General features: G+C 44.8%; 1 protein-coding gene across 1 annotated transcript in view; it reads left to right on the top strand.

Annotated features, from left to right (window-relative positions):
* The window catches only part of LOC124804379, a 675,970-nt gene that overhangs the window by 360,609 nt on the left and 289,496 nt on the right, over positions 1-25,865 (top strand). The window contains exon 5 of the mRNA XM_047264747.1: positions 11,019-11,067. The gene's annotated coding sequence lies outside the window, so the exon portion shown is untranslated. The remainder of the gene's footprint in view (positions 1-11,018; positions 11,068-25,865) is intronic.

Here is a 25,865-nt window from a genome sequence, read left to right on the forward strand (position 1 = left end):
ATTTAAACTGTAATTATATACAAACCAGTGTGGACAAAGTCTTCAGTATTTTCGAAATGAAATGTTAATACTAGGAGTTATTGGCCTTGACGCCAAATCGAATAGGGGACTCTTTGTCGACGCGGAAGGACAACTCGCCGTTCTCACACAGCTCTCCCATCCCACACTCCCTGCCCATATGGCATGACCGTCTGTCACTTGTAGAGTGAGTAACCTCTCGTTAGTATCGGCTCAAATAGCTACAGTTGCGTAAGCAGTTTGATGCGATAAAATAAATCATTTCCGCAATGTGTCGTAAACGTGCTTGTTCAGGTAGTGTTAGCTCGGCACAGCAGGATGAATGTCGATATCGATGACATACTGCAGTAAAGAAGCCATGGTTTCAAGTTCTTTGTTTTATTTACTGTCATCGGTGCGGTTGTCTGTGTTTCTGCACGGAACACCTCGGAGAAACAGTGTAAAATCAAGTCTGCAGGCTCTGCAGACTCACATCAAAGCAGTGCAGTATGCTTTGATTAATATGTCGCTGCCTACGGCACTATAGCGGTGACGGCTTTCTCGAATCATCTCGAACACACTGTAAACCAGTGCTACGGCAGCTAGTGCAAAGCCCGGCGCCTGTGAAGTGGGCGGCCACTCGATGTGGACGGCCGTACCGCGTTCAGCGCCGAGCTAATGTATTAATCTGTGCTAACGGCCCGCCTGCGGCGCACGAGTGCCGAGCGTCGCGTTGCCGCAGCGGGATACTTTGAGGCAGGTCGGGTGGGAGCGCCGTGACGCTGCACAAAAGCCGCGGTGCAAAATGAGTAGCACAACTCTCCAGCTGCGCTCGTAACAAGTGGGCACTACGCAGTCAATGAAACCACAAGCGTTGCCGGCAGCGCCTCTAAGAAATGCGATATCTACAGCATCACACACATCCATGCCCGAGGCAGGATTCGAACCTCCTACCGTAGCGGTCGCGCGGTTCCAGAATCAAGCGGCTAGAACTGCTCGGCCATAGCGGCCGGAGTGGTCATAGCAGGGGCACCTTTGATAATTTCTGGAGCCGTGCAACGTTCGCCCGCTTAAGAGATCTCCAAACTGCAAAACGCGACTACAGTAGTCTGGTGGAGTACTGTAGAGGACGTAATGTTAAATGGCATGCTGAACAGCTAAAGGTCATCAAATGGATTACCAAATACTACCATCAAGGCTACATCCGTCGCCCTCTTTTTTTAGTTTTTCTTTTTTTAAACCTAAGCAGTGAGCCCTTGGCTGGGCCTGCTATATTGGAAGGACGATATCGACGGTGTGTCGTACGCGGACGACTATTGGGTATCTGTCTCACTAGACTCGAGGGCAAAGCTGGAGGCAAAAAAAAAAAGTGTATTCCGTCACTGATGCAGCAACTGTGTATTAATAACAAATTTACAATAGCAATATACAAGACAAGATTGGAAGTCATAAGCTGTCTCATGTTACAGTTGACCATATCCTCTCCACGACAACGTCAATTGGATGTCCACCTCGAACACCAAAAGCGGCTCATCTTATAGCCACGCGGAGTGCAGAATTTCGACCAATCACGACGGGGAAAAGACCAACAAGGAAGTGTTGAGTTCGCTCGAAAAGAGGCCTTCTTATTGGTGTGCGGAGTACGAAGAAACTCTCTGTGCGGAATCATGTTTTAGGATATTTCTCACACAAAACTACCTGTAATTATATGAAAATAAAATCAGATTCTCTTCGTTAGTACAAGGGGCGTTCAATAAGTTATGCAATACATTTTTTTTCTGAAAGCAGGTTAGTTTTATACACCATATTATTCCCCAGTCTGTTGGCTACAAAACTGTATTTTTCTACATTATCTCCGTTCAGTGCGACGGCCTTATGCCACCTTACTGGAAGGGCCTGTCTGCTCGCATGATATCACTCTAGAAGTCCACCTCGGAGCAAAAGTCGTGCTGCATCAGTGACCTCCCAATCATCAACGTACTGCTTCTACGGAGTGCATCGTTCACTAGGCTAAACAGATGGAAAATGTGAGATCCGGTCTGTAAGGTGGATGAGGGAGAACAATCCAGTGAAGTTTTGTGAGCACCTTTTGCGTGCACAGACTTGTCTGACGCCTTGGTTGTCATTAAGAAGGAGAAGTTCGGTTGCATTTTTGTGGAGACGAATACGCTGAAGTTGATTCTTTGATTTCCTGAATGTAACACAATATTCAGAATTGATGGTCGCACCATGAGGAAGGACATCACACAGAACAACCCCTTCAGAGGGCGACGGGCCGGTAAATAATTAAAGAAGTGCGGTTGCAGATTTCACACGAATGTGCATATACAAATGTTGGTTAAAAAATGTTATTGCAAATTTTGGCTCTCACCTAAGTCTCAGGGGATGAGTTCCACACTTGGTGCATTAGTACACATTTCCACACCCGCCCATTTGTTACAGTTTTTGAATTAATTATCAACTCAGACATAAGTACAGTTTATGCTAGGGAACAAAAATTAGGCGATTACTATACCAAAATTAGTTTTTTCACGACACAGTTCAGTCACTATTTATTGGCGATGTCCTTTTCTTTCACACAATGAAATTAGCACTGGTGAGACGGTTTTCAGGTTTACTTAAATTATAATTTGACTCCGAGCCTCCAATAGCAGTAATGTAGGCTGCTATAAACGAAAATTATTCAAATAATTCGAACAGAACCACAAGTCCCGCTGTCTTTGTTCTAACAGTTTTGGCGCGAAATCACAGTTGGCCACATGTTCACTTACGACGATGTATACCTCGTAAATCGTACTCACACAAATAATCGTAGCACTTCTATTTCACCAAATATATGCTTGCACCATTGCACTATTAAAGAATACTGTTTGTCGAAATAAATCGGTGAGAGAAGAAATTCTCGAACGAGCACATGGGCCACCCTCAAGTGGGGCTCGCTCGCCACCCACCCTCCAAAACGACTGACCGCTGGCCAAGATGGCCGCAGTCTCCATAGGCTCGGACGTCAACCCGCTGGTTATGCAAGTACCAATCTCACCAGTTAAGGTTACAAATTTTGATACATACCTCCCTCGACAGAAATAAGTACACCATCGGAACCACGCTAAAAAGTACATCTCATTTACTATATTAGATTAATTTCTAGGATTATTCTATCGACCGTAAATCAATTTTTCAGACGTAATCTATAGCGATCTACACATTGCGCTGCTCAAAATCTTCATATCTCTAATAATTAATTAATTATGGGCGATAAATATTAATAATAATTTGCAAACAATGAATACTGTTGCAAGTCAAGTGTATAGTATAACTTAACTAGTTTAAATTACGTGTGATGCCACCCAAAATATTATGTAGTGTCGTTCTTTACGTCATGAATTTCTATTGAATTTTATAAACAATTTTCCCTCAAACTTTGTTTATTGCTAATTACGGGCATAATTATTTATGAATCTTAATATATGACTGCGGCACTTGATCCGCTATGACGAAACGTTTTTAATGAGTGCTCGCTCATCCCTGTAAGTCGATATTTACTGTTTTTATGAATCTTTCAGTATTCGTGATATTAACCGATTTTTGTGGTTTTGCGTCTCGTGACTTGAAATAACGATCGATCTTTCAGAAGGTGCATATTGCTGACCACAATCCACTGCCGCATCGCTCTTCACCGTAAGTTACATAGATTTCGTGTAATGCGCGAAAACACAAACGATGCCCCAAGCTGCGGGCCACGTGGTCGCCGGGCGCGGAGACTGACCGTTGCAAATCTCGCGCTGGCGCACCACGCGCTTCCGCGAATCGCGCGCCGTGCAGCAAGCTCGTTCTCCACAAAGCAATCCTTGCATATTAGAAACATCCATCTAGTAACGTGGGTGTTTACCGTCACAAGCGCCGCAAAACACCGTCGCCATGACTTTACCGGTTGAGAGTGCGGCATCGAACATTTTCTTCAGAGGAGAGGCGGTGTGGCGCTACTCCATGAATTGCTGTTTTGTTTCCGGTTCGATGTGTAACGCATGTTTCACCGCCTGTGACGATATTCGACAAAAATTATCACGGTCGGCCTCGTATCCCGCAAGCAACTCCACACAGATATTTCTTCGTCACTGTCTATGGACTTCCGTTGGCGGCGAGGAACCCAGCGGTCGTACCCCTTTGGGTACCCCAACTGGTAGAGGAGTGAACCGACATTACCAGCAGAGGCGTCCACTTGAGCAGCGAGGTGTCTGTCGATCGTCTCGAATTAAAGTGTTCCCACATTTCCACACTTCGGGAATCACAGCTATGTGAGGCCGGCCGGACAGCTTGGTGCGACCTTGTTCCGATAATTACGGGCACCTCGCCCAACTACTGACCATGGTTTTGTTCGCCGCCAGATCCCCGTACAGGAAGACATTCTGCAAACCTGTATGAATGTCTGAGATGCTCTGGTTTTCCCCCAAGAGAAACTTAATGACAGCTCTTTGCTTGGAACGGCCGGCGTTGGTGACCGAGCGGTTCTAGGCGCTACAGTCTGGAACCGCGCGACCGCTACGGTCGCAGGTTCGAATCCGGCCTCGGGCATGGATGTGTGTGATGTCCTTAGGTTAGTTAGGTTTAAGTAGTTCTAAGTTCTAGGGGACTGATGACCTTAGAAGTTAAGTCCCTTAGTGCTCAGAGCCATTTGAACCATTTTTGCTTGGAACGCGCCTCCGTTACAGACGCCGTTTCGAAAGCTACGTATAACGCCGCCACACATCGGAGCTTCGTGAAACTATAGAGGCTGAAACGGAAATATTTCGCGATTTCCCACAAAAATTCCGCATTTTTTCAACCAAAACTGAACGAGAAAAAAAAAATGTTGCTTTACTTCGTGAACGACGCTCGTACATTCTGTTCGATCCTAATCCTGTTTATTTTTGCTCCATAAACTGAAATCAACAAAGAAAACTTCAATAAGTGAGCAAAGCACACAGTGAGCCAGCCTACGCTAGCGGAAGTTACCCACTAAAGCCTGGTTTACACAACGACACTAGGCTGCAGGCAACTGCGCTACAGGCCACGCGTTTGCGCAACTCGTTGGGGAAACTAAAACACTTTCGGCGTGTTACAACTTTAGCGACACTTAGTTGCATGAGTTTTGAGGTTATGCGTGTTCGTAGAGTGTAGACAAAGTGAAATATGAAGTGAGGAACGGAGAATAATGTTCGCTTTTTGGATGTCTATGTTTTGCATACGTGTTTGTGGGATTTCACTGATGCTGATTACAAAAATAAGCAACATATTGCTGCCGCTGAGCGTCATGTGCGATTTATTGAGTTAGGAGCACATATACAACTGAATTAAGAAAACTACAAGCAAGTGTAATTTTAGCTGTCGCAATGCTCTCGTCTACAAGGCTAAAATCCCACTGTTCGAGTTGGCCAACTCTTTGTTATGGAATATTGTTGACAGAAGGGAAAGCTAGACTAATTCAAGAAGCTGCATTCTTTATTCAATATTCATCTATTTAAAATGTCGCTACAGCGCTCTCCATTCACATATGTTAGAATTTTGAAGTATTGTACAGATCTGTCTTCAAGAGAGTAGTTTGCAAACCATTCTCTTCTTAATGCGGCCTGCTTCGAATAATTATTGTTGCTAATGTTAATAATTATTACCGTTAATAATTATTGGTGTTAATGAAATAGCGTCGTCACCAAAACTAAAAGCCGGCCGGTGTGGCCGTGCGGTTAAAGGCGCTTCAGTCTGGAACCGCGTGACCGCTACGGTCGCAGGTTCGAATCCTGCCTCGGGCATGGATGTGTGTGACGTCCTTAGGTTAGTTAGGTTTAAGTAGTTCTAAGTTCTAGGGGACTGATGACCACTGATGTTAAGTCCCATAGTGCTCAGAGCCATTTGAACCATTTGAACCAAAACTAAATCCGTATCTTATTGCATGCCGAGTTTTCTCGATTGTAATGCAGGCAATATGATATGTAATCTCGGTTCTGGCGACAGTGCTTCATGCATTACAGTACCTTTATTCCTTATCGCATAATTAACTCTCTTTAGAAGAAATGGGAACAGTTCTGGTGACATTCTAAGATAATTAAAAGAACTTCTTGGATCTTCCGTTATAAATTATTTCAGCAAGGATGCTGAGCAACCGAGCTGACGTCTTTTCTTCATCCAGTCACGAATCGAAACACGTTTCTTATTTTTTTCTTATTCAGCGATTCCACGTAACAAGCTTTAACTCCATCACAACTCGTGCGACTTGCAGCTGCCAAAGCTTTAATTTCAGACACGACTCACTGAAGTGTATACTGGTGTCGCCGTGTCTACAGTCATATACGAAACCACTTGCTTGCAACTCATTCCACGCAGCAAGTGGCGCAATCCAATGTCGTCATGTAAACTGGACTTAAGAGGGAGCGGGCAGGATACCCGTTAACTGGCGGGCGGCGTCAGAAAGACGGTCGTTGCTGTGTTTATTAGCGTAGGTCACAACGACTCTCGATATGACAGTTACGCGCGCGCGTACACACACACACACACACACACACACACACACACATATACACACAAACATACATACACACACACATACACACACACACACACACACACACACACACACACACACCGGTCGAGGGAGATAAAGCTCCTCTCCTTCGTATATGAGTGCCGTTTCACCGAGCTCACGGAAAAACAATGTATGACAGGAAACACTCCATCTTCACTTTCAAGGGGTAGCGTTAACTATCACTTCGAAAAAATAGGATTACGTAATTAGTTGTTTCTCTATTTGCAGATGAGTGTCTGCAGTCCTTGTGAACAAGTTTTTCACTCGTTGCTAGCAGAGATTGTAATTGAAAATGGCTGTTAGGAACCTGTTTTTCGTTTTGCTGCATATGTATACAGTTCACATTATTTTTGTCAAATTTCTTGCAAGGCGTCTTCAATGAAATTTTACTGTGACTTCACATGTATTGCATTTAGTACTTTGTTTTTGAGTCTGATGAATGCAGAACAGATGAAGCCATAGTAAAATTTCTTGGAAGACTATTTACGCGACATTTTACAACAGCGAAGTGCAAACAGGAAAAGCAGTTTCCTAAAATATGAAAAATAGTGAAGGCCGATAGTGAAACCAAGCTCTTTCAACTACAACCTCTGCTAACAACGAGGGAATAACCTGTCGATTTCAAAATCTATTAAAAGGAGTAATAAAAGCTAACCATTCCTGGTGATGCTTTCGCAATGAAACCGAAACTCGTGTGTCGTAATACTCTCCAAAATTGCGGTACGCTTAAGATATAATAATAATAAAATAATAATAATGATAATTAATAAGTAACAGCTACTATGGAAGATGGCCGGGTGCTTACGAAACATGACGCCTGTTTTTAAAAAAAATTACTCCCATCGTTAATTATTTGATGAGTCAGGTGTAGTAAAAATGGCGAAATGAGAAACGACGACAATGCTGGGATTCGATATTTCTCCTGCAAAAAAGTTAGCCGCTTCTCTGAGATAAAAACTAGTTCACAGTCTTTTTATCACAAAGTACTAATAACATACATCGTTTTGTTTCAGCCGCTACATTTTCGCTAGTGATGCAACGCAATAAGGTTTTCCAACAAGCATCTATATATGCAGTGAACAGACTCGAATAAATCTGTATTGTTTTATGTTAAATTTTAATATATTATACATTATGATAAACTACTTTCAAATTAATGATTATTTTTTAAGGTACGGTGTAAACACGAGTGATTACCAGGGAGTCGTTGAAAGTAAAGCTGCGTAACAGAAATACCGAAATTAAGCAACTATATTACATATGGACCAAATTGATTACGACACGGATTTCTATGAGAGAGGGGGGGGGGGGGGGGGAGGGACCTTAATTAGTTCAAAACCCGATTTAGCCTTCCTAATAATAATTTTCCAATCTCCGTTAACCACTGAGGCTAATGCTTGGACGGTTCATAGCGTGCCCGGTGAGCTAGTGGTCCCTCCGTCTTCAGACTTGGAAATTTTCTCCTCGTGATAAAGTGCAGCAAATGTTCAACATATTGATAAGCGTTATATCTGAGAAAGAAAGAAACGGAAGTATCTGATTGGCCGCTGACGTTCATTGTATTTGTAGATTTTCACTTTCTCTCTTTATACATAAGTGTCGTTCCTGCCCCAATTCCTTTCAGTACCAACGATTTGTATGTAATCCTACAGTGTAAATTTCAATTCACGTTTCACTGCCCATCATCCAATAGGTGTACAGAAGATGTCTCATCTATCTTAACCACAAAAAATAATTCTTTGCCCTGAAGCAAAATAAAATATATGACGTTAGTTTTTAGCTAGTCGGGGGGAGGGGGGGCGCATTCAGTAGCGTGATTGCCCTTTATATTTCTTTGTTCGTTAAGAAGATGTGATCAGCAATACGTCTTTTTTAAACAGCAAGCTTAGTTTTCATTCGGTAATCCACTTCCTCTCCTCAAGATGTGTTGAAAAAGTATCACAGTGTACCATTCACATAAACATGACATTATTAAAAACTTAACACAAAACTCATTATCCCTACATTATTAAAAACATTATACAAAACTGATTCTCCCGTATTAGCAAGAGTACAGTAATTCATTCGCGTGCCGTATTTGACAGTAAACACACGGAAAACCAAGCAAAATGCCCACCAATCATTCAGTCAACCATCTTAAGTCAACGATACGAGTGAATACAATCCACACGTTCGAAAAGAAGGTAGAAATGCTACCCATTTATGGAAAACGTAAATTTGCAGAACAATAATTGCAATAATGCTTTCTTGTTCACAACGCGGGTGCATGTAGTGTAGTATTGTAGTACTTTTAAATGACATGTTGTGTACAGTAAAGGCATTCAGTCCTTTATTAAAAAAACTGCAGTATCATTATTTTTCCTTTATTATAGTTGAAATTAGGCCTAATGGTACACGACAGAGAGCGAAATCCTGACAAGAACCCAACTTCCCGACATAAGTTGTCTGGTCCTCTTGCGACGCTTCAGAAAACAGGAAATTCCAACCCAAGACTCGCACGGAGGTCGGGAAGATAGGTTCTTATCCCACTGGCAGCTAAACATCATTTGCTTGATATACAGAGTGAGCCAATAAGGGCTTTACAGCTTTGGAATGATCTATAAATTTATTGAGATAACAGAATCGGTTGACGTGTCGTTTTGTAGCAGACAACCTCGTTACACTCCGCCACCAGGATCACCAGCGTAGTGCACTGTTAAACTGGCTACTTACACTGGCGCGGAGCGTACTCGCTGTGTGTGGGGTTTCAGCAACAGTTTTGTGTAAATATGGAGCAGCCACAATCCACATACAACCGAGGACCACAGTCGTGACAGCTTCAGAGTTAATGTGTTCCGTGCCCTTAGCAATTTGAAAGTGTACGGCCTTTTCTCCTTCATGGAGAAAACCGTCACTGGTGTTGTGTATCTGGATAAGTTTGAAAAGTTTTTAATTCCACAAGTCGACGGTTCGTCATCTCATCTCCTCACTGAAGTTGGTTTCCTCGATAATCTCTTCCCAGGTCGATGAACTGGCCACGAAGGCTCCTCAGACTTTCATTCTGTGGGATTTCATTAAAGACAATGTGAATGTTCCTCCCCTGCAATAAAATTTAGCCGACCTGAAAAATAGAATCTACGCTGCCATTCAATAATTTACGCCCGATTTGCTGCAACGAGTGTGGGAAAAAATTTATTGAAACTTCCTGGCACATTAAAACTGTGTGCCGGACCGAGACTCGAACTCGGGACCGCCGGCCGCGGTGGTCTCGCGGTTCTAGGCGCTCAGTCCGGAACCGCGTGACTGCTACGGTCGCAGGTTCGAATCCTGCCTCGGGCATGGATGTGTGTGATGTTCTTAGGTTAGTTAGGTTTAAGTAGTTCTAAGTTCTAGGGGACTGATGACCATAGATGTTAAGTCCCATAGTACTCAGAGCCATTTGAACCATTTTTGAACTCGGGACCTTTGCCATTCGCGGGCAAGTGCTCTGACTCCGGCACATAGTTTTAATCTGCCAGGAAGTTTCATATCAGCGCACACTGCGCTGCAGAGTGAAAATCTCATTCTGAAGAAATTTATTATCGGTAGGATGTTTGCCGCATCATAAGTGGTAGTCACATGGAACCAAAATGACGCTTTATAGTTTTATGTGAAACTTGAGATTGTTTGTTACAAAATGACACATCTGTCGATTCTGTAAGTTATCTCAATAGATTTCTATATCTTTCCAAAGTTCTAAAATTTCTTTTGACTCGCCCCGTATTTTTTACTTTGTTCTGGACAAGATATTCGGGGTGGTCAAAATAAATAGGAAGCCGTGTATTACGCACAGATCGTTCAAAACGACACATGTTTGTCGAGCTTGTGAATATATTATTTAACTTCTCCATCGTACTGAGCGATTTAATGTAGTGATTTTACCTTCTGTTGCCCAAGTCAGCTGTCCCGAAAGCCTGGTGACGTGATTAGGAATGTTTCTTGTTGCCACTGGGAAGGCCGCAAATTGATTCTTCGGTATAAATTTGGAGTTGTGGCTCAGATAAAAGAAATGGAAATGAACCTCCTAGTGAATGAAGCCAGGCGTGGAGCATAAACGTGCAAGCAGGCGGCAGTTTACGATAGGTGCGTGCTTCGTTGCGCGGGTTGCGGCCTTCACTTCCACAGGGGCGTTGCCCGTCCCTCGACCAGCGGCTGTCGTCTGTCGACGTGACTGTTTACGCGCTCCGTCTGCTGCTGGGCTTGAGTAGTTTCTATGTACACACGGTATCCACTACATCGCCTTAACGGCAAAGACCTGCTGACACATCAGCAACCAGCACTCCTGCAGACATCCACAGGCACACTGCCGTCCTGCCTCACATGACAGGGTAGTAGCTGTGCTTGATACGACGCTCGCGTTGACTGCAAACTCCTTAACCCATATTATGCTCGAGACTGTGTACTGTTAATATGTGAAACGACTAACACCAGTGGCATCTTGTTCCAGGAGTGCCAGCGCCGCAGAAGGACGCCACCCAGGTGGATGGACCAGAAATGTGAGTACTTTTGAGAATTTTTAAATCAGAATTACAACTATATTTAACTTTACCGACATTAATGTTTAAAATTTACTGGCGTGATATAAGAAACAAGCATTAACGTGATGTCTTATTGCTTTCTCTGGTTTTTATACTTTCCAAGCGTGCTTCATCTAAGTAATAAGTGCTGCAAGGTTTACATATTGGCATCCGAACAGATTTTTGTCTGCCTTCAACATTTATGCATGGCGTAGCGCACTTAAGAAAGCTCTAGACTCAACAATAAAAAATACTGTTTTGAAGATAAGACTCTTGTCCCACAGTTGATTTTCGGTTGTGCTCTATCGTGTCCTTCAAAACCATGTTCAAATGGTTCAAATGGCTCTGAGCACTATGGGACTCAACTTCTGAGGTCATTAGTCCCCTAGAACTTAGAACTAATTAAACCTAACTAACTTAAGGACATCACAAACATCCATGTCCGAGGCAGGATTCGAACCTGCGACCGTAGCGGTCTCGCGGTTCCAGACTGCAGCGCCTTTAACCGCACGGCCACTTCGGCCGGCCCAAAACCATGTTGTTTTATCTTTTCTTGTGATGAACAGTACTGTCTTCGCCAGGGTTCTCTACGTTGTGCACCTGTAAACGCTAAAAGCAGTAATTGCAATAACTATTATCATATCCGCAGAAAACAAACATTGCGGTACACTGGAAAGTACCGCGTTCGGGACGCCAGGAGTTCATATCCCTGCCATATCACCCAGAGTTACGTGTTTTGTGGTTTCTATCAATCGCTCGAAGCGAATACTACAACAATTTCCGGAGAATCCTGTTTCCTTCACTCTCCTTTTAGAACTAAAATAATATGGCAAATGAAATGTCTAGTAGTATATCTGTTAACAATGATATTGTACATGCACCCGGTAATGGTCAAATGACAATAAAAAATGCGCGGAATCCATCTTGAGGAATGCACTTTACATTGTCACAGAGCCGTTGTTTATGTGATAAACGTTACCGTTTAGCTAACACAGTCACAATACCGTTTATTGACTACACTATTGTTTATCATTAGATATTATCCAGGGGAAATTAATGTGAAATTCACAATACTCACCGTAGTTCGTTTCTTATTATACTGCTGCTCATTAGAATTATAACACCACGTTTGTGCGTGTGGACGTGCCATAGTACGTGTCCCCAGTGAATCCCACACGTGCTCGGTGGGAATGGGCTGGCCAGTCCATTTACCGAATATTCTCTTGTTTCAAGACTTCGCCATAAGAATAGTCAGAGCTTAATGCACTCCTGTAAAGGCATACATGGGGAAGGAGTACAGGGTAAAAATAACGTTGAAAGGTGAGTGTCACGTCGGCGCATATCACTACCTCTGAATGTGACATATTGATGTCCCGTAGGATCTGATGCCACGTTGTTACTATGTTACTTGGAGTGACACATGATGTGAAAGTTACTTTGAACCTTAACGTTTTGCACCACGCTTGCTGGACGGATTGTTGCAGAATCAGTACAAAGAAAAGCCAACCAAATTTACAAATTTTTCCTATTTCATTCACTAGATGACTACTTTCGGGCCGACATTTCTGGCCGAAACCCATTTTCAAATCATCCTACAGGGCAGAAAACCAAATTTGCATTCATGTATAATATAGGTATTTCCAAATTTTTAATCATATGATGACGATAATGTTTGGTTTGTGGGGCGCTCAACTGCGCGGTCATCAGCGCCCGTACACATTCCTAATCTGTACACAGTCCAATCTAGCCACTGTCATGAATGATGATGGAATGATGAGGACAACACAAACACCCAGTCCCGGGGCAGGGAAAATACCAACCCGGCCGGGAATCGAACCCGGGACCCCGTGATCCAGAAGTAGCAACGCTAGCCACTAGACCACGAGCTGCGGACTTTTAAATCATATGCCAAAAAAACAGAACATATCGTTTCGAGACTTAAGTAACATAGTGATTTTAAGTATTTGACTGTTTCTGGTAAAGATTTTAAAAACCATTAATTTTACTGTTGACGTGTATGGTTTTTTATTAATTGTTATATTCTTGGCGGTCGGGGAACGTTTTAATAAATAAAAAAAGGTTCCCTCTATCATGGTTTGGCAGCAGAAGGAACAAACACGCCAGTTATCTGTATGCGCTGTAACCGTTCGATTCACATTTTTGGCATGGTTTTCACGTGGTTTTCACATCTTCGAAAATATCGTTTTTGACTATGTTACGGCAAGCCGTTGTGGCCGAGCGGTTCTAGGCGCTTCAGTTTGGAACCGCGCTGCTGTTACGGTCGCAAGTTCGAATCCTGCCTCGGCCATGGATGTGTGTGCTGTCCTTAGGTTAGTTAGGTTTAAGTAGTTCTGAGTCTAGGGGACTGATGACCTCAGATGTTAAGTCCCATAGTGCTTATAGCCATTTGAACCATTTGACTATGTTACGTAAGTGGCACAATATGTTCTTTATTTTTGGCATATGATTAAAAATTTGGAAATATCTGTATTACACGTGAGTGCAAATTTGGTGCACTGCCCTGCAGGATGATTGGAAAATAGGTCTCGGCCTGAAACTAGACATCGAGCGAATAAAAAAAGAAAAATTTGCAACTTTGGACTGGTTTTGCACTGTACTGATTAACAGAAATTGTTGAACCACAGCTACTCCAGCATGCTGGAAGTTCTTGTTATGGAATCACCGTGCACGGTGGAGCGGGCATAAAGGCACTAGAATCGTTTTCAGGTGAGGTGAGATGGTATGTTTTGATGCTTCATTCCGTTCGGTGACGTCCATCGTGGAAGTATGCCGGCCCTCGGCCGTGGAGTCTGTCCGCGACCAGAGGCAGAGGACGGGTGACGTTCGCCGCCGAGCGCGAGCCGTGGTATTTCCTACACACGCCGTCCCGCTGGTTAGCGGCTGGCAGACGTACGGCGTGGCTCTACTGGGCAACGGACGGGCTATACTTAGAGCGCCAAACTGCCGCCGCGGCCCACAATAGCGGGCGGCTTCGCCTGCCCGAGCCGCCGCCGCCGCCGTCACCTTACGTCACGGTCGCGGGCAGCGCGGCACATGGCTGCCGTGTTTATGTGCTGCGCCTGTCGCGCTGGGCTGCTTTCCCTGACTGCCACAACCGATGGGTCGCTTACACATCCCTGGCAAATCAACAGTAAACAATGTGACTCGAGGGACACTTTTATGAGGATACTGCAGTTTAGTGAAAAGACTTGTGTCTGGATTCAAGACTTCCTGGAAGATAGTACTCGATACGTCGATCCTAACGGAAGAAAATCGACAAATGTAAACGTAATTTTACGAGTACCGTTATTGTTTACCATGAATATAAATGATATAATAGAAAGCGTCGGCAGCTCTGTAAGGCTGTTCGCAGATGATGCGTTTGTCTATAAGAAGACGGTAACGATTTGCGAAAAATCCTGTCGAGGATTGACGAATGTTTACAGGAACTGGCAGTTGAACCTGAAAGTACATAAATATAACTCCCAGAAGAATAAATCCACTGCTCCACAACTACGTAATTGATGACAAATTGCTGGGAACAACGTCTACAGTAAAATATCTAGGAGTATCTATCTGAAGCAACTTGAAGGGGAATCACAACGTAAAATAAATAATAGGAGAAGCAGATGTTAGGCTACCCGCCAGGTTAGTTGAGAGCGCTAATGCGCTGCTTCCTGGACTCGGTTAGACGCGCCGGCACCGGATCGAATCCGCCCGGCGGATTAACGACGGAGGCCGCTGCGCCGGCCAGCTTGGATGTGGTTTTTAGACGGTTTCCCACATCCCACTAGGTGAATACCGGGCTGGTCCCCACGTCCTGCGTCAGTTACACAGACATCTGAACGCATTCACACTTTTCCATGGATTACACTAGACACAGACAGTTGGGGTACACTCATTCCGTCCCTGGGGGTGCGGGGTGGCGGCAGGTAGTGCATCCGGCTACCCCTTAAATTAACCTTGCCAAATCCGATTAATCATGCCGACCCTGCGTCATTGCGGGAAAACAGCACAAGCAAAAGAAAGAAAGAAAGAAGCAGATGGTAGATTAAGATCCATAGGAGAAATCTCAAGGAAATGCAGCTCATCCACGAAAGAAGACGCTTACCGTTTCGTGACAGGCTTGTTTAGTCGCAGAAAGAGCGTTTTAGAAATGTTCAACAAATGCCAGTGGCAGAAGCTACAAGAGAGGCATTGCGCATCGTGCACTAGTTTCATACTGAAATTCCGAGAGAGCGTTTTTCGGGAAGAGTCGCGCAACATATTGCTTCCCACTTACTGAATTTCTCGAGAAATTATAGCTAATACAGAGGTTTACCGATAATCATTCTTCCCACGCGCCATCCGCGAAAGGCACAGGGAATGGAGGATAACATAGGGGCGTCGAAAGTACATAGGAGCATCGAAAATACTCTCCGGTGCTCACCCTCGGGAGGCTTGCGGATTACTATTGCAAATGCATGTAAGCTATCGGTATCCGCAAGATAAAATCCGTCGGAGAATAGAACTTTTGGTCTCACGTTAAAACAGTAATCGGATCGAAGTTATCGGTCAGTCATGGAAATACTACTTTTTTCAGAAATAAACTACTTTTTTCCAGTTTGTTTCGCTGAGAAAAACTCTGTTCCCGTCATTTAAATCATGGCACGAAAGTCAAAATGACAGTTACAGAAATAAGTGACGACAGGATAGTAAAGGAAGCGAAATCGTTGACGGAGGAAAGGCCGCTGGATCTGCTGGGATACTAGTACGATTCTATACAGAGTAACCAAAAGAACTTGCTTCTGCTCTAGCAGCTGTGTACCGCAGGGTGCTAGAGGAGCAAAGCGTTCTTGGTGATAAATGAAAACCACAAGTCAGCGCATTTTTCAAGAAGGGCCGTCGACAAGCCGCACAGAACTGTAGACCTGTATATTTGGTGTGTGTATGTTGCAGAATTCTGCCGCATGGTTTATAGTGGCGTATTATAACCTTCTGAAGATCGAAAATCTGCGTGGTATGGATCAACGTGGATTCCACAAACAATGACCAAATGAAAAGATAAAGCCTGTGGCACACAGCCTGCCAACGGGTAGAGGCGTGACTGCAGACTGCTTTCCTTCACCGCGGCGGCAGAAGGGGGGGGGGGGGGGGGATAGCGTAGCGAGCCCATCGCACGGGCCGCCTCTTACCTCTGGGAGACATCTCCGGTATTCATTTGATAGGAGTCTGAGTGGACCTGGGCCCTTCCAGCAGGGACTAGAACGAGGAAAATCCTCGCCGAACGAGGAAGATCCTCGCCCCTACTCGGGAATCAACCTGCGACCTCCACAGCAGGAATCAAGTGCTGTACACCCTAGGTCACCTCGGCCACCTACAAATTGTATGATAGGTAAATATGAAGTAAGAAAATCTTTTGGGGTGATCAGCTGAGTGATTGCGTCGTCTTGTCGCAACGTTTCGTTGAGTTTCGCACCCATCATCTTCAGGCGAAGCGTCGGGATGCTGTGCTCTGCATATTTATACAGCCGCTGGACCACTGACGCGCACTACGGAAGAGGGTAGACAGATGAGGTAAGGAATGAGGAGATTCTGCGCAGAATGGCAGAGGAAAGGAACGTGTGGAAAACACTGATAAGGAGAAGGGACAGGATGATAGGACTTCTGTTAAGACAAGAGGGAATGACATTCATGGTACTAGAGGGAGCTGTAGAGGGCACAAACTGTAGAGGAAGACAGAGACTGGAATACATGGAGCAAATAATTGAGGACATAGGTTGCAAGTGCTACTCTGAGATGAAGGGGTTAGCACAGGAGAGGAATTCGTGAGTGGCCGCATCAGACGAGTCAGAAGACTGATAAAAAAGAAAAGGTACCATTCGTTGCTCCAGCTATCTGCGATAAACTGCTGCTAGTAGGGAGTCTTGTTCTTTTGCGTAATCCCTGTAAAATCTTACAGCTATCTGATCCGTATTTGTTACCCAGGCAGGCTTGTATTGATAGGCAATCGCCGGCAGGCTGTGGCCAGAGCGGCTGCTTAGCGGTGGGCTAACGGCAGCCGCAGCCGCAGCAGCGGTAGTGTGGCGACATGTGGCGCGGCGCGGCCCCACGCGCCGTCTGTCCCTGAACCCGCGGCGCTCAGATAGACCGACCTTGCCACACTCGCGCCTTGCACAAGCCGCCAGGCCGCCAACGGTGAACGGCGCGCTGCCCTCCAGCCGGAAAAGGAACACCCTCTAGTCCGCCCGTCTGCCTTGCTTCGTTCCGCCGTGGCGCAGTCTCTTCTGCTGGGGTCTTCATGGCAACTGGTACACCAGCATGCAATGTTTTTAGTCGCAACAAAAACAAGAAGAAATTTCCTGTCGAATATGTATGTAGTTGCGACTAGAAGCATTACATGCTTGTCACGGACGATGTTGTTGCAGAAAATGTTTAAATGAATATAAATGTAATAAAATAATTATTGAAATAAAAATAAATGTTTAACTTAACATATTTTTAAATCGAACTAAAAGGGATAAAGTAATTTCTTCTTGCCCTATACAGATGCTTAAATGTTTGCAGATAATCCTGAAAGTTTGTGCTTCTGAACTTTTTATAGCTTTCGCAATACTTGTGAGATTTATAACGGAAAACGTGGGGCACATGCAATACACAATTGATTCATGAGGAAGTTCACCTCTTGAATATTATCTGTTGTACTGGCCCCAAGCTTTTCCTCATAAATCTTGCAAACCTTATGTTAGCTATTAAAAATTCAGAAACACATATTTCCCGACTATCTGTGTGGGCTTGGGATTCTGTACAGAGCTAGGAGAAATTATTTTATACTTTTCAGTCCGATTTAAAATCCTGATTCATTTAAAAAACCTATTTCAAATGAAATAACTATTTTGTGCTTGTTAGTCTTGTGTATATGAGATTTAAATTTTAAACATTTTGATGAGATTATATTTTTTATTTAAATAATTACTTATATAGACTAGCTTTTTACCCACGTACGCCGGCCGGGGTGGCCGTGCGGTTCTAGGCGCTACAGTCTGGAGCCGAGCGACCGCTACGGTCGCAGGTTCGAATCCGGCCTCCGGCATGGATGTGTGTGATGTCCTTAGGTTAGTTAGGTTTAATTAGTTCTAAGTTCTAGGCGACTGATGACCTCAGAAGTTAAGTCGCATAGTGCTCAGAGCCATTTGAACCATTTTTTGAACCCACGTACACATTGCCACGTATATTGCACATATGTCCTCGTGCCCCTCTCTCTGCTCAGCTGTGCCTGTCCACTCGCATACCGCCTGAAACGCTTTGCGTTACAACCCACACGAGACGCCGGTCCTGCAGGACAGTCGAGATGCCAGTCGTTACCACCATTTTTCACTCCTCACCCCCACCCCTACCGAACAGATTGACAAGAAAGGTAGTTAATACTGCACTGACGTCCGGTTCTGAGTTACGTTTAAATTTTAAAGTCACTAGTTCATCAGGAAGTTAGTTTAAAATGAACTGCAAAATGTGTACCGGCAAAAAACTTGTTAATATTAAAAAAATGATTGACTTTGGAACTCTTCCCGATTCCTCACCTTAGTCTGTGCCTTTATAATCATTGCAAGCATCGCTCATTAGCGACTCCACACTGGTGCGCCAGATCACGCCGGGGGGCACGCTAGGTGCCTTGTACGGTATAGTTTCCGAAGCCGACGAGACTAGAAGAAGCTGGCGCCGTTCGGCGCGGCTGTGGGAGGGGGAGGGGGGGGGGGGCGTGGGCGCGCCGGTGGCGGAGCACGACGTCACGGCTTGCGGTAGGCGGCCGCTGGCCGCAGTCGTAAAGTGCTGGCAAGACACGCCGCTGTGACGTCGACTCCACGTCCGACGGCGCGCGCTCGTAAACGGCACGTGCGGCCGCGTACACGCGCCGAGCCAACCGGCGACCTCGCAGAAGGACTGCCGCCGCTGCCGGCAACACCCTGCTGCTCCGGGAGGTAAGTCCCTCTCCGCTTGCGCCTACTGACCACCCGCTTCTCGTGTTACCAACGTCTACGTCCGGAAAGTGTCTCACAGAGAATATCACTAGTTGGGCCGTGTGTTTTTAGTCCCTCACGTGCGTCACTGCAATGGTGCTATCCTCTGAGATTGTCTACTCGAATGCCGGCTGTATTTGGCGGTCGAGAGCAGCATATGACTGTGCACTATGTGACCAAAAGTATCTAGATACCCTATGTAATGTGGTATTACCACTAGATGTTACGAAAGGCGTGCCCACCAATATTAAAGGAGGCTTGGGGTATTTGGTTGTCAATAGAGAAGCTGTAACAGTAGAACGCGTCTTTTTCAGGAGCTCAGCGACCTCCAATGTGGACACTGGATGACAAAAGGAGTAGTAAATCCGCCAGGGAATGTCACCCCTGAACGAACAGAGACCTTCGAGCATTGCAGATGGTAGTTGGAAAGAATCGCATGAAATCAACGAAAGGAATCACTCATGAGTTCCAAAGTTCTACCAGCAGTCCAGCGAACACGATGACTGTATTTAGGAAGTTAAAAACAATTAGGCACGTTGATACGCTCCTCGTAGGCCGCATCTGTATAGTCAGTGTTAAGCGACGATTAAGGTGGTGTAAGGAGCAACGTCAGTGCACAGTGGATAAATGGAAACGTGTGATTTGGAATGATTTATTATGCTGTACCTGTGGCAGACCGATGAAAGAGTGCTAACGTTACTTGCTATCATGTGTTGTCAATTACAGTGGAGGTGGTGCTTTCCGTGCTTAGGCTGTGGTCTCTTTTATCACACTCAAGAAAACGGTAAATACGGAAGCATATTAACACAGTTTATGATACCGTGTACTACGTACAGTAGAGGAACAATCCGGAGACAACGATTATATTTGCAGGACAATGCAATGATAAAGCATCATTTGTGAGGCAATGTTTTATGGGCAATAAGAGTCCTGAAACGGACTGACTTGGACAGGGTCACGACCTGTAGCTCGTGCTTCACTCCAGACCTCAGCGTCCAACATCAGTACCTTTTTTGGTTTTGACTCGTGAGGAAGAACGGGTACTATTCCTCCACAGACGTTCAGACATCTCATTGAAATTGTACCGCCATTCAAGCCGTCATAAAGGCGAAGGGTGGACACGTCCCATTGTAATGTCCACTAACAGGTGTCCGGTACTTTGATCAGTTAGTGTATATGCATGTGACGCCATTGATTCACCAGACCATAACTCACAAGAGTGCTTTGCATTTGATGATCTGCGGACTCAGATAAACATCACTTTTAGAGAAAAGACAAATAGCACCTTGTGAACGAAGTAGCAAATAAGATATCTGGAAGAGAAATCAGAAAATATTTAGAAAATACAGGCACTTTAAGTGAAATCCGATTGTACGTGACTGTGTTGAAGTGAATACTGTGAGTGCTGTGAGTGTCACAGAAGATTCACCGGCCGGCCGTTGTGGCCGAGCGGTTCTAGGCGCTTCAGTCCGGAACCACGCTGCTGCTACGGTCGCAGGTTTGAATCCTGCCTCGGGCATGGCTGTGTGTGATGTCCTTAGGTTAGTTAGGTTTAAGTAGTTCTAAGTCTAGGGGCTGATGACCTCAGATGTTAAGTCCCATAGTGCTCAGAGCCATTTGAACCATTTTTGAAGATTCACCGACGCCGGAATTAACTACTACTCTGAGGACGATCAGAAGCAGTGCATATGTGGTCAATAACATGGCACCTAATGCAGAGCCTACAGAATTAATGACAACTTGTGACTTATCTGGGTCTCCTAGCAAGAGCATGCAGTGGCGGGGCAGGAGGGGGGGAGGACGTTCCGTTAAACCCTGCCCCCCCCCCCCCCTTGGTTAACCTCAATGGGACTGCACTAACTTAGTCGCGGTTCTTAGTCAAGGCTGACGCGCGGTGGGTTTGTGTTTCCTGTTTCCTGGAATTCTGGTTCTAGTGGCTAGTAACTTGTTCCCAACAATCGGGAACTTTCTCGCACAGACGGAAATAATGTTAGCATAGGTCATAGACGTAGAATTCCGCAAAAGAAGTTTCCTGAGCAATATTACTTCCTTAACTCCGAGGTGCCCTAGTGGTTAAGATCAGGAGCTACCACTAATCCACCTTCTGCGACTGCAATGTAGATGATCAATAAATGTAGTACTATGGTTTAAGGATTCTGAGTGATTTGCTAAAACTCCGTCCGAATAGGTCTCGGAAGATCCTAACGGTACTGACCGACCGTCTTGTCATCCTTAGCTTATAGGCGTCACCAGATGCCGAAACGGAGGTGGCGTGTGGTCAGCACACCGCTCTCCCGGCCGTTGTTAGTTTTCGTGACCGGAGCCGCTACTTTTCAAGCAAGGAGCTCCTCAATTTGCCTCACAGGGGCTGAGTGCACCCTGCATGCCAACAGCGCTCGGCAGACCGGACGGTCACCTGTCTAAGTGGTAACCAAGCCTGACAACGCTTAACTTCGGTGATCTGACGGGAACCGGTGTTACCACTGCGGCACGGCCGCTGGCTGTTACAGATCAGTAAGCGAATGTTTAAACATAGTTGTGCGCTGCTTGGAAATACGATCCGCATTACGCTCTACGTGGCGGGTCTCGAGATTGTAAGCAATAATAAATTGAAATATCTGGTGCAGTGCGGAAGGTGGTGTTGGTGGTGACCCGTGTGTTGGGCGAGACTTCAAATTAGGAGACGCATTCTTAACTATCCAGAGGAGAGGAGGGTATGTGTTGGTACAGGGTTTCCCCATTTTTTCTGCTCTCATCCAGAGCACCACATAGACGGACTACAGAACAAGTAATCCATTCGATAGAATACACTCTTTACACTTCATAAAGCGACAACGGAAATAATCAGGGAACCATATCATTTAGCACCTTGTCCAGCACAACAATCCCGCGTCGCCGTTCTTGTCTCCATCGACGAGTATGGGACCGCCACTGTATTTTTTTGGTATCATAAAACTCTTTCCCATTAGATTTACTAGTGAAGCGTGAAGACTAGTTGTTTGTATGTCGCTGTGTGAACTGTGCCTTATTTTATTTTTATCATTCCTAGGAATGACGTCATTGTACTTACTTCCGGCGGAAACAAAGTCCAAAACCCCCTTCTGCCATTCAGATTTATGTTTTACACGCTCTTCCAAATCGCTCAAAGTGAATTCCGCAATGGTTCCTTTTGTAAAGGACACGATCGATCACACGCCGCATCTGTTGGGACTCGTCTCTAACATAGCGTCGTCGTCTGCACGGCGATAACAATTAGTCTTACTTTCTTATGATCCCTCACAACAAATCATTTCTTAGTTTTTTCACAGAATAATATTTAGCGTATTTTTAGACTACCCATCATTTCATAATAATCTTGTGTCACTGTCCTGTAATTCAGATGTGAATATAAGCATCTGTGAAACCTTTTTATATTATTATTGTTCCACACGCTCGATGTAACCTATTAGTTCAAGTTGATACTGATTCCATGCACTCTAGCTGTCGTACAAGGATTTCATAAGCTGTCTCTGGCATAGATTATTTGCAGTTTTCCAGAAAGCTGACGTAGCTTGACTCCTGTTTCACCAAAAACTAAACAAGAGAGTACCAGTGGCTTTAAGGAAAATCATAGAAGATATGCAGCGAAGAACCAAAGAAACTGGTACACCTGAATAATATCGTGTAGAAACCCCGCGAACACCCAGAAATGCCGCAACACGACGTGGAATGGACTCGACAAATGTCTGAAGTAGTGATGGAGAGAACTGACACCATGAATCCTGCAGGGCTGTCCATAAATCCGTACGAGTGCGAGGGAGGTTGAGGTATTTTCTGAACAGCACGTTGCATGGCATCCCAGAGATGTTCAGTAATGCTCATGTGTAGGAAGTTTGGTGCCCAGTGGAAGTGTTTAAACTCAAGAGTGTTCCTGGAGCCACTCTGTAGCAATTCTGGACGTGCGCGGTGTCGCATTGTTCTGTTGGAATTGCCAAAGTTCATCTGAATGCACACTGGACATGATCGCATGCAGGTGATGGGACAGGATGGTTACGTACGTGTCACCTGTCAGAGTGGTATCTAGACGTATCAGGGGTCCCATATCACTCCAACTGCACACGCCCCACACCATTACAGAGCCTCCACCAGCTTGAACCGTCCCCTGCTGACATGCAGGGTCCTCGGATTCATGAGGTTGTCCCATACCCGTATGTCCATCCGCTCGATACAATTTGAAACGAGACTCGTTCGACCAGGCAACATGTTTCCTGTCATCAACAGTCCAATGTCGGTGTTGACGGGCCCAGGTGAGACGTAAATTTCTGTGTCGTGCAGTCATCAAGGGTACACGAGTGAGCCTTCGGCTCCAAAATCCCATATCGATGATGTTTCTTTGAATGGTTCGCACGCTGATATTTGTTGATGGCCCAGCATTAAAATCAGCAGCAATTTGTGGAAGGGTTGCTCTTTGTCACGCTGAACGATTCTCTTCAGTCATCATTGGTCCCGTCCTTGCAGGAGCTTTTTCCTGTCGCAGCGTTGTCAGAGATTTGATGTTTTAACGGATTCCTGATATTCACGCTACCTCGGAGATGCTGTTCCCATCACTCGTGCGCTGTCTATAACACCACTTTCTAACTTACTTAAATCTTGATAACCTGACATTGTACCAAAAGTAACCCATCTATCGACTGCGCCAGACACTTGTTATATAGGCGTTGCCGACCGCAGCGCCGTATTCTGCCTATTTACATATCTCTGTATTTGAATACGCGTCCTATACCAGTTTCCTTGGCGGTTCAGTGTATACACAGGTGATAAAACTAGAATTAAAACACTCGAAGGATTCTCAGATGATATTAAACTAGATAAAGGAATGAGACAAGGAGACCCATTAAGCCCACTCCTATTCGACTTAACGATGGACCACATCATTAATGCCATAAGAAGGAAACCAGGCCAAAAATGAGAAATAAAAAAGTAAATATGTTATGCTGATGATGCTGCACTGATAGCAAATGATAAGTATAATTTACAAAGGGTAAACTGGTTCAAATGGCTCTGAGCACTATGGGTCTTAACATCTGAGGTCATCAGTCCCATAGAACTTAGAACTACTTAAACCTAACTAACCTAAGGACATCACACACATCCATGCCCGAGGCAGGATTCGAACTTGAGACCGTAGCAATCGCGTGGTTCCGGACTGAAGCGCCTAGAACCGCTCGACCACCAACGGCCGGCTACAAAAGATACTTCTGCAATTTAATAAAACAGCAAATAGATATAACATGGAAATCTCATCTAAAGGAATTAAGGGTATGGTAGTACCACAAGCATGTGTACAATGTAAACTAGAAGTAGATGATGAGTCAGTTGAACAGGTGATGAGCTTTAATTATCTAGGAATTGTTATCACCAGCTACAAAGACGTAACCATGGAAGTGAAAGATCAAGTGAGAAAGGGTAGCCGAATGCATGAAAAATATTGTATGGAGAAACAAATGTGTGACAACTGAGGGGAAAATAAAAATATATAAAAGACTGGCGCGTGTGTTTTGATATATGCAGGAGAAACTAGAGCAGGAACTGAAACGTCCCCTTTGGAAAATTATAAATTACTGTGCTACTCAGACTTACTTATTCTGATCAACACTAATCAGACACACAACATTTTTAGCGCAACGCGATCTGACTTTCAATAATCCCTATAAAAGAATGGCCCTAATAACAATAACCTATACCTTTCATGAATCACTTACCTCACAAAAATCTTCGTTACTCGAACTACTGCAATACAGCGAGCGCCAATACTGCCGGCTAAATAGAAGAATCGCACTACGGAAAGCACTAACTACTGATAGGCATAGTCAGCAAATAAATGATTTTGATAGAGAACAAACAATGTATTTACGTTAATAATGTTCAAAAGTCATAATATATATATTCCTTTTTTTGGCGGACACACGTCCAGATCGTCCGCTCTCAAAATTCTGCCATCTCTCTCCCCACATCCACCAATGCTGGCGGCTCACCTCCAACGGCGCAACGCTACGCGCTGTTCACATCCAACTGCCCAACACTACAAAAGCAAGTATTCCAACAATGCAGATCAGCCACAGACTGCACACAGCACAGTCAGTGATTTTCATACAGAGCACTACATGGCGTTACCAACATAAAAACCTAAACAGCCTACTTACAAAACGAAAAAGATAAAACATACGTTAACGGCAGTGGAAATGAAGGCACTAAGACAGATGCAAGGAGTAACCACGTGGGGAAGAAGGAACAAATGCGTCAAGGGAACAGTGTGGAATACAAAACTTAAATAAATGGATAAAAACAAGGAAAAGGAATTTGAAAGATCATGTAGAAAGGATGGATCCTTCAAGTCTAGCGAAACTTTGTAAACATGGACGAGGACAAGGGGAACGAGCACCTGGACGACAACCCAAGAAATAGGATAGCAGTTGGTCCAGTACACCCACAAAATTAGGCAGAGAAACAGGGGCAACCCTAGTCAGAAGAAGAAGAAGAGATTCAACTTTCACGATATTGTGTGCTTACGAGCCTTCTTTCGACCGGATCCAGCAAGAAACATGTTTACGAAATCAGAGACTTATTACTTCCGCCGTTCATCCCCTCCCCAAGGTCTGTTTCGAAAAGCGAACTGTGCCGAGCTCCAAAGAGGAGAGAGGCCGTAGACGACGGACGGCAGCTGTCGCCGTGCGAGACCCGCTGGCCGCCGCTGTTCTGGGAGGCATCGCGGGAACATGTTTACGCGCCGCCCACTCGCGC

The sequence above is a fragment of the Schistocerca piceifrons genome, chromosome 1 (assembly GCF_021461385.2).
Source record: "Schistocerca piceifrons isolate TAMUIC-IGC-003096 chromosome 1, iqSchPice1.1, whole genome shotgun sequence".
NCBI lineage: Eukaryota > Metazoa > Arthropoda > Insecta > Orthoptera > Acrididae > Schistocerca > Schistocerca piceifrons.